General features: G+C 33.0%; 1 pseudogene; it reads right to left on the bottom strand.

Moving 5' to 3' along the window:
* The window catches only part of LOC104850910, a 32,374-nt pseudogene extending 21,535 nt beyond the window's left edge, over nucleotides 1–10,839 (bottom strand).
* Nucleotides 10,840–13,129: the final 2,290 nt, after the last annotated feature.

Below are 13,129 nucleotides of genomic sequence, written 5' to 3'. Positions count from 1 at the left end.
AGAGAGAGAGAGAGAGAGAGAGAGAGCATATATACTGAAAAATCACTGCTCATAGGCATCCTTTGTGGATTGAGTTACAAAATATTAAGCAGGGGATATGTACATATTTTTATGTTTCTGTACATGTGTATACATGCGTATAGGCAATCACATATATATAGACACAGTCATACAAATCCCTTTTGATGCAATCTAGCACCATTAAATTTAATTAAGAATATCCCTTTTTATTTATAGTTTCTTTCTCTAATATTGACAAATAGGCGTCTTATAATGTGCACTGTATTTATTTTTACAATGTCAGATATCAAATTCAGATCCTCTTGCATGGTACACAAATACTCTGCCTTTTTGCTATATATTAAACACTTACTATTTTTTAAATTTTCACATGAAACCTAGTAGTATTGTATTTTCTAGCCCATATTTTCTGAAAGAAATAACTATCAAATAAAGTGGGCGTTCTCATATGATTGCTATTTTATTTGATGTTACATTATTTAATAAAAATACTTCTCAAAAGACTGCATAGGGTATTCCCTTCCCTCCCCATTCCACTGGTACAATTATGTGGCTCCATTTTTGAAGAGGATTATTCACTTATCAGTCTCTATTCTACCCTAGAATTCTACCATGTACTGATAAAGTTTTATTTTCATGTAATAATTACATCTTTTGTCACATTTATTTCTATGAATTTTGGAAAATGATAGAGTAACCATTACCACATATTCTTACAGAACATTTCCCACATCTAATTTCTACAATTTCTTTTTGTGGTCTTTCTTCTGTTGACAGCCTTCTACTCCTAAAAACCAGTGAACATTTTTCACTATTCAAAAAGGAAAAACAAAAGGTGAGTTAAGATATAGTATGTACAGGTATAAATTCCCTATAACGAATGGGGTCATTATACACATCAAAATGTACAAGTAAATTAATTTTAAAGAACAGTTAACTTTTTTTATACCTGTATTGAGTTTTTTCTTGAATGCGAGTTTAAAAATTAATATAGACTTTTAAAGAATGGGTAGGGGAATTTCAAAGGGGAAGAGGGAAATGAATGAAGGAAAAGGAAAACAAAATGAGAAAAGGAAAAAAATAGAAACGAAGATTTTGCAAATGAGGAGGGGAAGAGGCATTAAAAGGAAGGTAGGGGAATGGAAAAAAAAGAGTCAAACTATATTGTGTAAAGATACAAATTCCCTATGATGAATGTGTTCATTACGTATATTAAATATAACAATAAACTTAATTAAATAAAAATGATGATATAGAATTTTGGGGTACAACTTTTGAATTTAGCAAATTAGTGTATGTTTAAATTTTATCAAAATTCATGCAGGGATTAATTTGTTTATCTTAATTAAGAATATGTCATTTCATGTTTGCAATACAGTTTATCCATTCACCTTTTGAACGTTATGTACATTTTAGAAGTTTTAGTAATGCTTCATTCCATTCTTAAGGTAAAATTGATAATATTTTTATATATTTAATAAATATAATTTGATTTTAAATGTATATATGATTTTTAAATAACAATTAGTATTAAGCTATTTAATATTTCCATCATCTTTCTTAAGCTTTAGTTTTATGTTTATCTTTGCAATGCATAATGATAAAATTGATGTCGTGGTGTTAGTACATATACATAACACATCTTAATTCATTTTTATCCCCTTCCCTTAACATCTATCCACTCTTCCTCCATTTCTTGGTCCCCTTCCTTTTTAGAAAAGATCTATCTCTCTGCTTTTTATTGGTTATCATTTATTTTGCATTTAAATTATGTGCATATTGGGATTCTCATATAGGAGAAACCATGTGACATTTAAGTTTTGTGTATGATTTATATCACTTAACATTATGGTTTCATTAGGAATCTATTTTTCTACAACTACTCACATTTTCCCTTTTTTATGACAGAGTAGCACTTCACGGTGTGTGAATACCATATTTTAATTATCCATTTATCTGCTGATGGTCATATAGGCCACTTCCATGATTTAGTTTTTATGAGTTATGCTGCTATAAACATGGAAATGTAAGTGCCTCTTTAACATGAGACATCATACCTTAGAGGAAGTTATCTGCAAGAGGAATAGCTAGGAAAAATTAAATTGCTAGTTTGAGTTATGTGAGGAATCTACATGTTGATTTCCATAGAGTCTGTAGTACTTACATTGCCAGCAAAAATATAAAAGTGTACGTTTATTCATGCAGCCTCACTAGTATTTGTTATTATTATTGTTTTCCAGACAGTCATTCTTTCTGGAGTAAGACAGAATTTCTGTGTTGTTTTAATTTGCTTTATTCTAATAGAGATGTTGAGATTTTTCTTGTATTTCTTGGTCATTTGTACTTCAGGGAGGTATCCATTTATTTCACTAGCCCGTTTTTTGTTGCGTCTTTAATTTTGGGAGGTTTACATTTTTTTAGAGCCTTTCATATATTCTAGATACTACATTTTGTTCTGAAGTACAGCTAGAAATTTTTTCCCCCATTTTGTAAGTTGTCTCTTCAATCTGTATGTTGATTCCATTGTTGTGCAGAAGCAATTTTAATTTTCTATTACCCAATTTGTGTATTCTTAATGTTGTTTATGTTTGCAATTGGAGTTCTTTTCAGAAAAGTTTTGTCTATGATTCAGTTATCTTATCTGCTTTATCGTCCAACAGACTAAGTATTTCTGATTTAACACATAATTTTGAACCATTTTGATTTTGATTTACTCTATGGTGATATCATTGGGATAGGTATGACAGGTACATTTTGTAGAAGTTTGTAGTTTCACTAAGTCCCATTGCTGGAACAGAATTTTCAGGATAAATCAGTAAGAGGCATGAAAAGAGTTTATTAGGCAGCTATTTTAAGATGCACGCGAGTGAAGTGGGGGCACTCAGAGAAAAATGAGATGCACTATGAGACAGAGCTGGGTATATTCAACGAGTCTGAGAGTTGGTTTCAAGATGGGAAATCTAGAATATTTATTCCTACTGTCTGTGATGTTACACACCTGGCAGGTTATGTCTGAATCCAAGCCTTCTTCCTGTGTTTGCAGCTGAGATATGCTGCCCACTGATATTGTTGCTTCCTTGAGGTTGGAGAAAGCACAATTTGGAGGTAAACAAATAGAGGTTTATGGCATGGATTTACATGCTTATTATGTCTTTAAAACATTTAGAAATTCTTTTAAATGAGTTTCCTGGAAGGGCAAAAGGCCTTCTTGTGTCTTGTGTCTTGAAGTTGCAGTAAAGTACAATTACAAATCTTGTGTACAGGAATGCTATTGATTTTTTAATGTTTACTTTGTATTCAGCTTTGCTAGTGAGTTTGTTCAATTTGGAAGTCTTTTGGTGGAGTTTTTGTGGTCTTCTATGTAGAGTATCATGTCATCTGCAAATAATGATAATTTAAATTCTTCCATTCCTATCTTTATTCCTTCTACTACTTTCTCTTGTCTAATTGCTCTGGATAATGTTTCCAGGACTATACTGAATAGGAGTCATGATAGTCGGCATTCTTGTCCTGTTCCTGATGTTAGAAGGAAAGCTTTCAGTTTTGCATCATTTAGTTTGATGTTGGCTGTTGGTTTGTCATAGATGACTTTTATCAGATTGAGATGAAGTCAGTTTATTCCTATTTTCTATGAGGTTTTATCATGAATGAGTGTTAGACTTCGTTAAATGCTTTTTCCGCATCTGTGGAGATCATCATATGATTTTTGTCTTTGGCTCTGTAGATATGGCGTATTACATTTATTGATTTGCATGTGTTGAAACATCCCTGCATCCATGGAAAGAATCTTACTTGGTCATGGGATATAATCTTCTTGGTGATTTGCTTCATTCTCTTTTCCAGTCCTGTACACAGATAACAAACTCACTGAGAGAGAAATTAGGGAAATACCTTTCAAAGTAGCATTAAAAAATGAAATATTTAGTAATTATTCTCACAAAGGATGGAAAAGATCTTTACATTCAAAACTACAGTACTCTACAAAAGGAGATCAAAGAGGACATCAGAAAATGTAAAGACATCCCTTGCTCATCAGTAAGAAGAACCAACACTATGAAAAGGTTGATACTCCCAACATTATACAGATCCAATGCAATCTCAGTCAAAATACCATTAGCATATCTCACAGAACTAGAGAAATAATTCCTCAAACTAATTTGGAATCATAAGAAACCTAGAATAGCCAAAACAATCCTAGGCAACAAAGGTATGGCAAGGGCCATCACAGTCCCTGACTTGAAATTATACTACAGAGCTATTGTGATAAAAACAGCATGGTACTGGCACAACAGCAAGACTGATGATCAGTGGAATAGATTTAAAGATGCAGAAACAATCCAAAACACACTCGGCCACCTAATCTTTGACAGAGGGGCTAAACATATTCATTGGAAGAAAGACAGCTTTTTTAATAACTGGTGCTGGTACTGGCTTTCTATATGCCAAAGCCTAAAACTAGATCCATGTCTGTCACCATGCACTAAATTAAAATCAAAAGGGATCAAAGATTTAAATATTAAAACAGAAGCATTAAATACTCTGGGAGAGAAAATAGGTAGAATGCTTGAGGACATACGTGTGGGCAAAAACTTCATGAACAAAACCCAGACCACAAAAGAAATACAATGAAGAAACAATAACTGAAATTCCATCTTATTAAAAAGCTATTGCACAGCAAAAGAATCTACCAAAAAAGTGAAAAGACAACCTATAGTGTGGGAAAAAATTTTAGCCAGTGGTTCCTCGGACAAAGGACTAATTTCTAGAAAATATAAAGAATGGAAAAAAATCAGTCCAACCAAATTTAAAGTCCCAATCCAAAAATTGGCATCTGACATGAATACACACTTCTCACAGTAAGAATTAGAAACAGCAAATGAATACATGGAAAAATGTTCGACATCATTTGCCATTCAAGAGATGCAAACTAAAACAAAGCTTAGATTCCATCTCACTCCAAAAATGTTATACAACATGTAATGGAGACATATTAATGGGACTCACAGTAAAACATCAGAGTTAGAGATTTACCAGTATGTAACTCCAATTTAGTGGAATTGAAAGCATAAGACTTTAATCCAAGAGAGCTGAAGTATGAGCTGAATCCCATTTATTGCCCACTGGATGTACATATTAGGTCAAAGGCGACTAGTATTCAGCTTCATGATTAAATATTTTTCCTCATTAAACTTGGACTTACTGAGGATCATTTATTCCTTTATTCTCACCTATATCTCCATTTTTCAATGAGACACTATGTACTGTTGATGACCTACAATGTAATTAGGCTGAATTAGCTATTTTGATTGCACAAGGTTATAAATGGGATCAGTACCATGCTTCATCGTGCTTTGAAGCTCATGCATATGTGATTCAATTGAGATTCCAGATTTCAGAGTTTTCAGTTTGTTCTAGTATGAATTAAGACTTTGGTGTATTGGAGTGGAATAAACGTACTTTGAATGTAAGAAGTACATGGATTTTAAAAGCCAGAAGTTAAGTGTTATGGTTTGAATGTGTTCCTCAAAAGTTCAGGTGATGGAAAATTATTCTCCAAATTCATATGTTGATAGTACTTTGAGGAGGCAGTCTTTGGGAAATGAATAGCAGTAGATAAGGTGAAGATGCTGAGGCCAATATTATGACATTAACAGCTCTATAAGAAGACTAAGATACAGCTAAACTGGCACATTTCTTGCCACGTGATATATTCTCCTACTTTATCATGCAGCAAAAAGGTCCTTACCAAATGTCCAGATAATGCTTTTAGGTTTCCCAGCCTTTATAAATTTGAGTTAAATAACCTGAATTCCTTACAAAATACTAAATCTGTACCATTTTTAGAGTAATACAAATTTGATTGTAACAATGTCTAATTGTAATTTTGGCATAATTTTCCCTTATGGTTGGTGAAATTGAGTGTATTTCCATGTACCTGTTGCCATTTTAAGAAATATCTACTTAAGTCTTTTGCCTGTTTTTATTGCGTTTTTTTAGCTACCCTTCCAGTTGTGGGTCTATATCCAAAAGTATTTATTAGCAATTCAAAAACATTTCTGTAGCCCCATGTTAATTGCAAATCACATGCATTAACCAAAATATGAAAACAATGTAGTTTACACCAATGAATGAATCAATAAAATCATGGAGTATATACATGTAGTGGAATATTAACAAATATTAAGAAAAACAGGGAATTCTCTCATGAGCAATATGCATGAACTTGGTGGCAGTAAACCGAGAAACAGTATAGCTTTTTTGCCAATATTGGTAAATAGCAAAGTTTTGAGTGAAAATAATGAAAATGAAAAGCAAAACATTTTGCATGAAACTACAGACTATTTAAAGGTAAGCTTATTAAAAGTGTGTTGGAAATAAATAGTTTACTATAGTATGGAATCATCATCATCAACTGTTTTAGGTCATTTAGGTCATGCCTCAGTAACGGAGGTGATACTATTTAAATAAAGTTGTGGAGCTCATCTGTACATAATCTTCAATTTTTATCAAAACCTTTGTTTCTGCTGTATTTAGAAAGTTAAATCAGCTGTGAAAGGTGCAAGCATTATAGTGTATATTCAGCAAAGATCTGTCATTTTGTGCTTACTGCAAAGCAAATGGTTTTGCCACTTAGGGCCCCAATTTATCAAGTTGGCAGTGTGACAATTTTCATTGCTGTGGAAAATTTTATCATGGATATTCAATTCTGAACAGTTAACATAAAAGTGAGGTCTGAGCAGGTGACTTCCTCTGTGTCTTATCTGTATTGTAATCATTAATAACACTGACCAGGAGATGAAGATAATTTGGGTCCGTGGAACCTGGAACACATATCTCTGACAGATTCATCTATCTGGCCTGCCACAAAAAGCCCCTGGATTTCAAAAAGAGATGTACTATAGCAAACCAGCATCTTCCTATAGAACAATGAAAATTCTTTTTGTCACAGCTGCTTCACAATGAACAGAGGGCAAACAAAATGGGAAATGTTAATTCTCAAAATTGCATGAATAGATTTAACTTCTAGGTAATCTACTTCACAAGTACGAAATGAAAATACTGACCTGTTTCTCAGCAGAGTTATATCCACAAGTGGCTTACAAACTACAACTTCTCAATATGCAGTTTGGTTTATGTAAAATAGACATTTAGACATTCTGCTAGTAATAGATTTGGTGGACTTACTGTGGTCCTGAATCACTGACTGACATCTTTAATGGGCCAACGTTGGAAAACATACTCAAATATTAGAAAAATATTTTATAAAGAATTAATTGATGAACAAATCATGGGTGAAGGAGACTCTAAGCATTATTCTAGCACGCTAAGGTTTCATATATCTGCCTAACTTGACACTGCATAATTCAATATAAAAAGCATTTGGCCATATTCTTTGTCACCATAAATGAGAAGGATATGTTTGAGTTTATCTATCACGGGGAAAGGATCAGGAATGACATGGAGATAAAGAAATGTACATTGGTCTTTATTAACTCTAATTATTATATCTCAACCTAGATGATTAAATATTAGTATAGGGACTTAATTATTTGATCAAACAGAAGTGTGTGGCTCATAATTAATTTGGCCTTCTCAGATATTCATTCCCAAATAAAATTCACATGTTTTGAAACCATATGTGCACATACACCATGAAATTACTCTAGAAATAATTTCAACCAGGTATTTTATAATTACCAAATATTCTATATCTTTATCCTCGCTTCCATTTATTTTATTTTAGATAAATTGGTAAACTATTCATTTCATAAAGTTAATTCTCTAATACTAAAGTTATTAACAATATTGGCTTATTGCATTCCTGAAATTTTATCAGGTATTATTTTAACGTTCAAATTAGAAATATCATGGTGAAAGTGTTCAGTGGAGAAAAGCTCCTCACCCTTGGCAGCCAGGAAAAGAAAATTTTGGCACAACACATGTAATTGAAGAGGTGTAGAAAGAGCAGGTTTAAATAGATGCAGTGATTTTGTGGAGCAAAGTGATAAAGACCTAGAAAGCGCCTCCAGAGATTGGGGGAAAATTTAGTGCTAGATCATTCCTGTTGTGCCTAGCCTAACACAATTGAAGGTTTCTGGTGATAGAGAGATAAGGAAAATCATCCAGCTAGTCATATCCACAAGAGCACAGATGAAATCTAACATTATTCTGCCTACAAAGAAACAGCAGTCTCAACAATCATTCTGACTCCCCAGTACAGTTATTTCCTGGTAGGTAAGAGAAAAAGCCTTATACAGGAACCAGCTCAAGTAAAAGTTGACACACCCAACCTCCTCTTCACCACCAGAGAAAAATGGAGTTGAGCCTGTCTCAAAAGAAAAAGGTGAAAAAACTTCTGCACAGTAAAGAAATCAGTCAACAGGATAAAGCAGTAACGTATAGAATGGGGAAAATTTCTACCTCCTTCTCATATAGAAAACTTACATTTTGAATATAAAAAATTTAAAAATATTAGGTCCCCCAAAGTAATGCCAAAAGCTAAAGTTGGGCAAATGAATTAAGTAGACACTTCTCAAAAGAGCAACTGCAAATAGCCAAAAATATTTCAAAAAATGTTCAGCATTTTAAGCCTTTAGAGAAATGCAAATGAAAAAAAACAAACTGATATCCTGTCTTACTCCAGTAAAAATAGATATCAGCAAGGATTCACAAAACAAGTAATGCTAGCAAAGTTGTTGGGGAAAAGGATCATTTCTCCATTGTTGGTTGCAATGTATAATCACTACGAAAATCAATCTGGAAGTTCCTCAGAAAATGTAAACTATAAATTACACTCCACCGTGCTATTCCTTTTCCAGATGTCTTCCAAAAAGTGTTAAATTCAGCTTATTACACCGATACAGGCTTAATCATTTTTATAGCAGCACTTTCACTACAGCTAAGTTATGAAACCAGCTGATATGCTCACCAACAAATTAATAGAGAAATGAAATTATAACTATATAATAAAATTATAGATATATTTCAGTCATTTGTGGGAAAATAGATCGATCCTGGGACTAAAATCCTAAGTGAAACAACACATATGCAGGATTAAATAGTGGGTGGTTTCTTTTACCTGAGAATTCGCAAATATAAATACTTTAAAGATCAAAATAAGAGAAGTGAAGAAAATAGGAAGGGAAAATTTGTGGATGGAACGTGGTTTTGGAGAAGGGAGGAGGAGGAGCACGAGAATACTGGTAGTAAAAATGATCAAGAAGAGGTGAATGTATCTACCAACTTCCAAAAATGTGTACACAATCGTACCTTGTTACTCTGTTTTGAAACTCATCACATTTTGCTGTGAACTGTTTTCTCATGTACTCATAATTTGTTTGGCACTCAGTACAGCTCATTAACCTTTCCAAGCAAAATAATTTGTGTAGTACTCCTCAGTTTTCATACCCTATACCCCTCGCAGAATCAATTACTATGAATACGGACGTACCATTGTAAATATTATTAGTTCCTATTTGTGAAATTTAGTGGGTTTTGATCAAGCATTATTTTCCTTAACTTTTACTTTTGAAATCATTTACATTTTTTCTTAGAAATTTACCCTCTTACATGGTCCTTTCACTGCAGTTCTGCCCCTATCCTGATGAGCACTCAGTGTTTTCCCCCTCTACCACCACACACACACACACACACACACACACACACACACACACACACACAAACGTATTGTTTCCTGTTTAATTGTTCTCAAAGGCTACTGCTATGCGTCCTCTCTGCTTGACTTCAGAGAAGGTCTCGTTTGCTCAATTACTGAACTTCCATTCTAACCGAAGTCTGTTTTGATCTCACTTGAATTTTAAGTTCTAGAACTATAAATCTTCCTAAATCTCAATTTAGTGCTTCTTCCAGCACTCTCTTAATTTTGTCACTGATAATCTTTCATCTAGGCTGCTGTAAAAATTTCCTAACCATTGTCATTATTTAATAGTCATACCTTCACCAATATTCATCTAGATGTGCTTGTAAAGCACAAATGTGTGAATATCACTTGCAGAAACTTCTCATGTTTTCTGTCACATACACACTAAGAGCTAAACCCTCTGCAATGGTATGGCACCTTAGAACTGGCAGCCTACTCTCATTGATGTTTCTGACTTATTATGTCAAGATGATAATACATGCATGTTAAATTGCTGCCACACTATACTGCTTGCTACTATTAGAATGCTCTACATTCTTGCATAATTGGATGCATCTCAAATGTTTCATTATCAATAACAAAATGTTATAGTCCCTCATTCAGCTTGCCTATTAAACAACTATCATTCTTCAAGAAAATCTAAGAAGTCCCTTTTTATTTTTTAACTTACTTTTTAAGTGACACATAATTTCTTCATCTGAGTACCCATAACACATTATATCAACAACTATTGTATGCACTACTTATAATGTAGTATTTCTTTTTCACATAGTAGTTTCCTCTGCGCTTTTTGAGAACATCAAAGACATGAACTGTGTCTTATTTTATCGGTACAATCCTAAAATTTCCGTATATTTTTATTGTCTGCCTGTCTGTCTATTCATCTATCTTTCTCTATTTTTAGTGTTTAAGATGATTGCACTTGGAGATGGAGCCGTTGGGAAGTAATTAGGTTATTAGGATGGAGCTCTTGTAATGGGGTGAGTGCCCTTATAAGAGAAATCGCTCCCCCTCACTGTTACGTGAGCATGCAGCGAAACGTCTATGGGTAAACCAGCAAGATGAAGTCCACAAATAACTGTGATGCTATCACCTTCGTTATGAACTTCCCAGCCTTCAAAATTGTAGGCAATGTCTTTGTTGTTTAAGGCATCCATTCTGTGATATTCTTGTTATTTCATTCCAAACCAATTAAAATAAGATTCAAGACATGCTGTTAGAATTAATCAAGGTATAAACGGGTGCAGATGTTTTAACCAAGACACAGAGAATAATGTGATAGATGTTTCTATGACATTCTCAGATAAAAAGATCTCACATATACAATTTTGTATGACAATCCAATCTAAATAACTTAGGGGTGTGAAGGGAGTCATAATAAGTGAGAAGTCTGATACAAATACCTTCTCTGCATTAGGGTTTGTTTATGTTCTCTGGAAAAATATCAATGCAGCTTTACTGCATAAAAGTTTCATCAAGGATATTAGTGCTGCTACCCATTAATAATTCCCTTATTGCTGAAAACACTTAGGGGATGTATTTATTTAAAGCCCATGGAATGAAAAGTTGTTGAAATATAGAGATGAATAAACATTATTCTTGTTATCAGAGAGCTAAAAATGAGGACAGGATACAAGAAGATTTGAAACCATTATGATTTACAAAGGGAAGCAACAGCATCTACACATTTTTACATTCTACTTTGACCAAATAATATTTGCTGCATTAAAATCAACCCTTTCTCTTTCACTCTGCTTCAAGAAATTTTCCTTTTCTACTGAGTGGAGAAGAAATAATTGTCAAGATTCCCCGATACTTCTTGTGAACTAAAAACAGATGGAAGGTCATGGAGAACAGTACATATGAAACAAGAAAATAAGTTGTACGTGCTTTTCCTTAGTTGCTGTTAAAGTTTAGTTCTAATTCAAAGGTTTGAGTTACTTTGTCAAAGAAAGGAGAGCTTTGTGTGTGGGATTAAGCTCAGTGGTCCCACCGCCTGCCTGTAAAGCACAAGGTACCGAGTTCGATCACTGATACAAAAAAAAGGAGAAAAGAGAGCTTTGAATTTTCTTCATATAGTTTATAACCTGCTTTGGAATATTGCTCAGATTTGAGTAATCATAAACAAACATATAAAACAAACATAAGCTAATTATAAATACATAGAAAATGTTTTAGTATATTTCTTATATAATTTTTCAAAGGGAAAGCCAAACAATTAAGTATTGTGTCTGTGAAAGATTGGATTTGGTTTCACAAATACAAGGACGAAGTAAAAGTTACATTCTTCCCTTATAAAATTTTGAGAATGTATTATATTTTTACACATTTATGCCTATACAACCATAAGCTCTTCCTGACTGACTTGTCTCTCTAGACCTTGAACCCTGTTTCTATCTTAATTTCATTAAGAAATTGTCTGATCAGTACCTCCCTGATAAAAGCTTCCCGTTTCTCAGCAGCGGGTACAACTTAAACGATTTGAACTTGTTTGGATTATAGTTCCGTATATTTTGTCTGTACTTGATTATCATTGCTTTTTATTTATGTTCTTACTGCAAAAAGATACTTGGTTTCCCATCATCAGCATTCTGTGAAGCACTATTTCTTGTAGTCTTTGGATTTGTTGATTCCTTGTAATGGAGTTATTTTAGATTCTAGCTTCAACTGTACTCATCCAAACACCTCAAGTTAAATTTGGTTTGTTTTTTTGAAGCTTTCCACAATTATTTTCAGAAAAATTATCCAGTTATATTCTAAGCTTTTCAGTCAATATGAATGTCTGAATTTTCTGTGAAGCACTATTTCTTGTAGTCTTTGGATTTGTTGATTCCTTGTAATGGAGTTATTTTAGATTCTAGCTTCAACTGTACTCATCCAAACACCTCAAGTTAAATTTGGTTTGTTTTTTTGAAGCTTTCCACAATTATTTTCAGAAAAATTATCCAGTTATATTCTAAGCTTTTCAGTCAATATGAATGTCTGAATTTTAATTATTATTTTCTTGCCATAACCACAATGAAATACTGAGCATATAGTATACAATCACAAAATTCATACTCATTGAAGAATAAATCATACTTTATTCCCTCTGGGATAAATTCATTTTACATATGTTTATGAAATCTTTATTTTATGAATTTTATTTTACTTCAATGTTGATACAAGACTGTGAACACCATAGACATAGCTATTGTATTTATGGAAAACTAGGCAAATAAACATGTAATAATCAACAGAATGATTTTTCCTGTATAAAGAAGTATTCTCAATTTCTCTCTCTTATAAGGCTGTATAAGAATTTCTCTATTTGTACTATATGTGCAGTTAACCAGGTAGTTTCATAATAAGCATAAAATCAACCATAAAATGTAATAATTTGTTAAATGAAACATAGCCTTTAATAGCCACAGGACTTTGTAATTAAAATACAGTAAAATACAGTAC

Source organism: Fukomys damarensis, unplaced genomic scaffold (assembly GCF_012274545.1).
Source record: "Fukomys damarensis isolate Sample0158 unplaced genomic scaffold, DMR_v1.0_HiC HiC_scaffold_39, whole genome shotgun sequence".
Lineage (NCBI taxonomy): Eukaryota > Metazoa > Chordata > Mammalia > Rodentia > Bathyergidae > Fukomys > Fukomys damarensis.
Note: the sequence above shows the minus strand (reverse complement) of the source record. Positions and strands in the feature narration are given on the sequence as shown.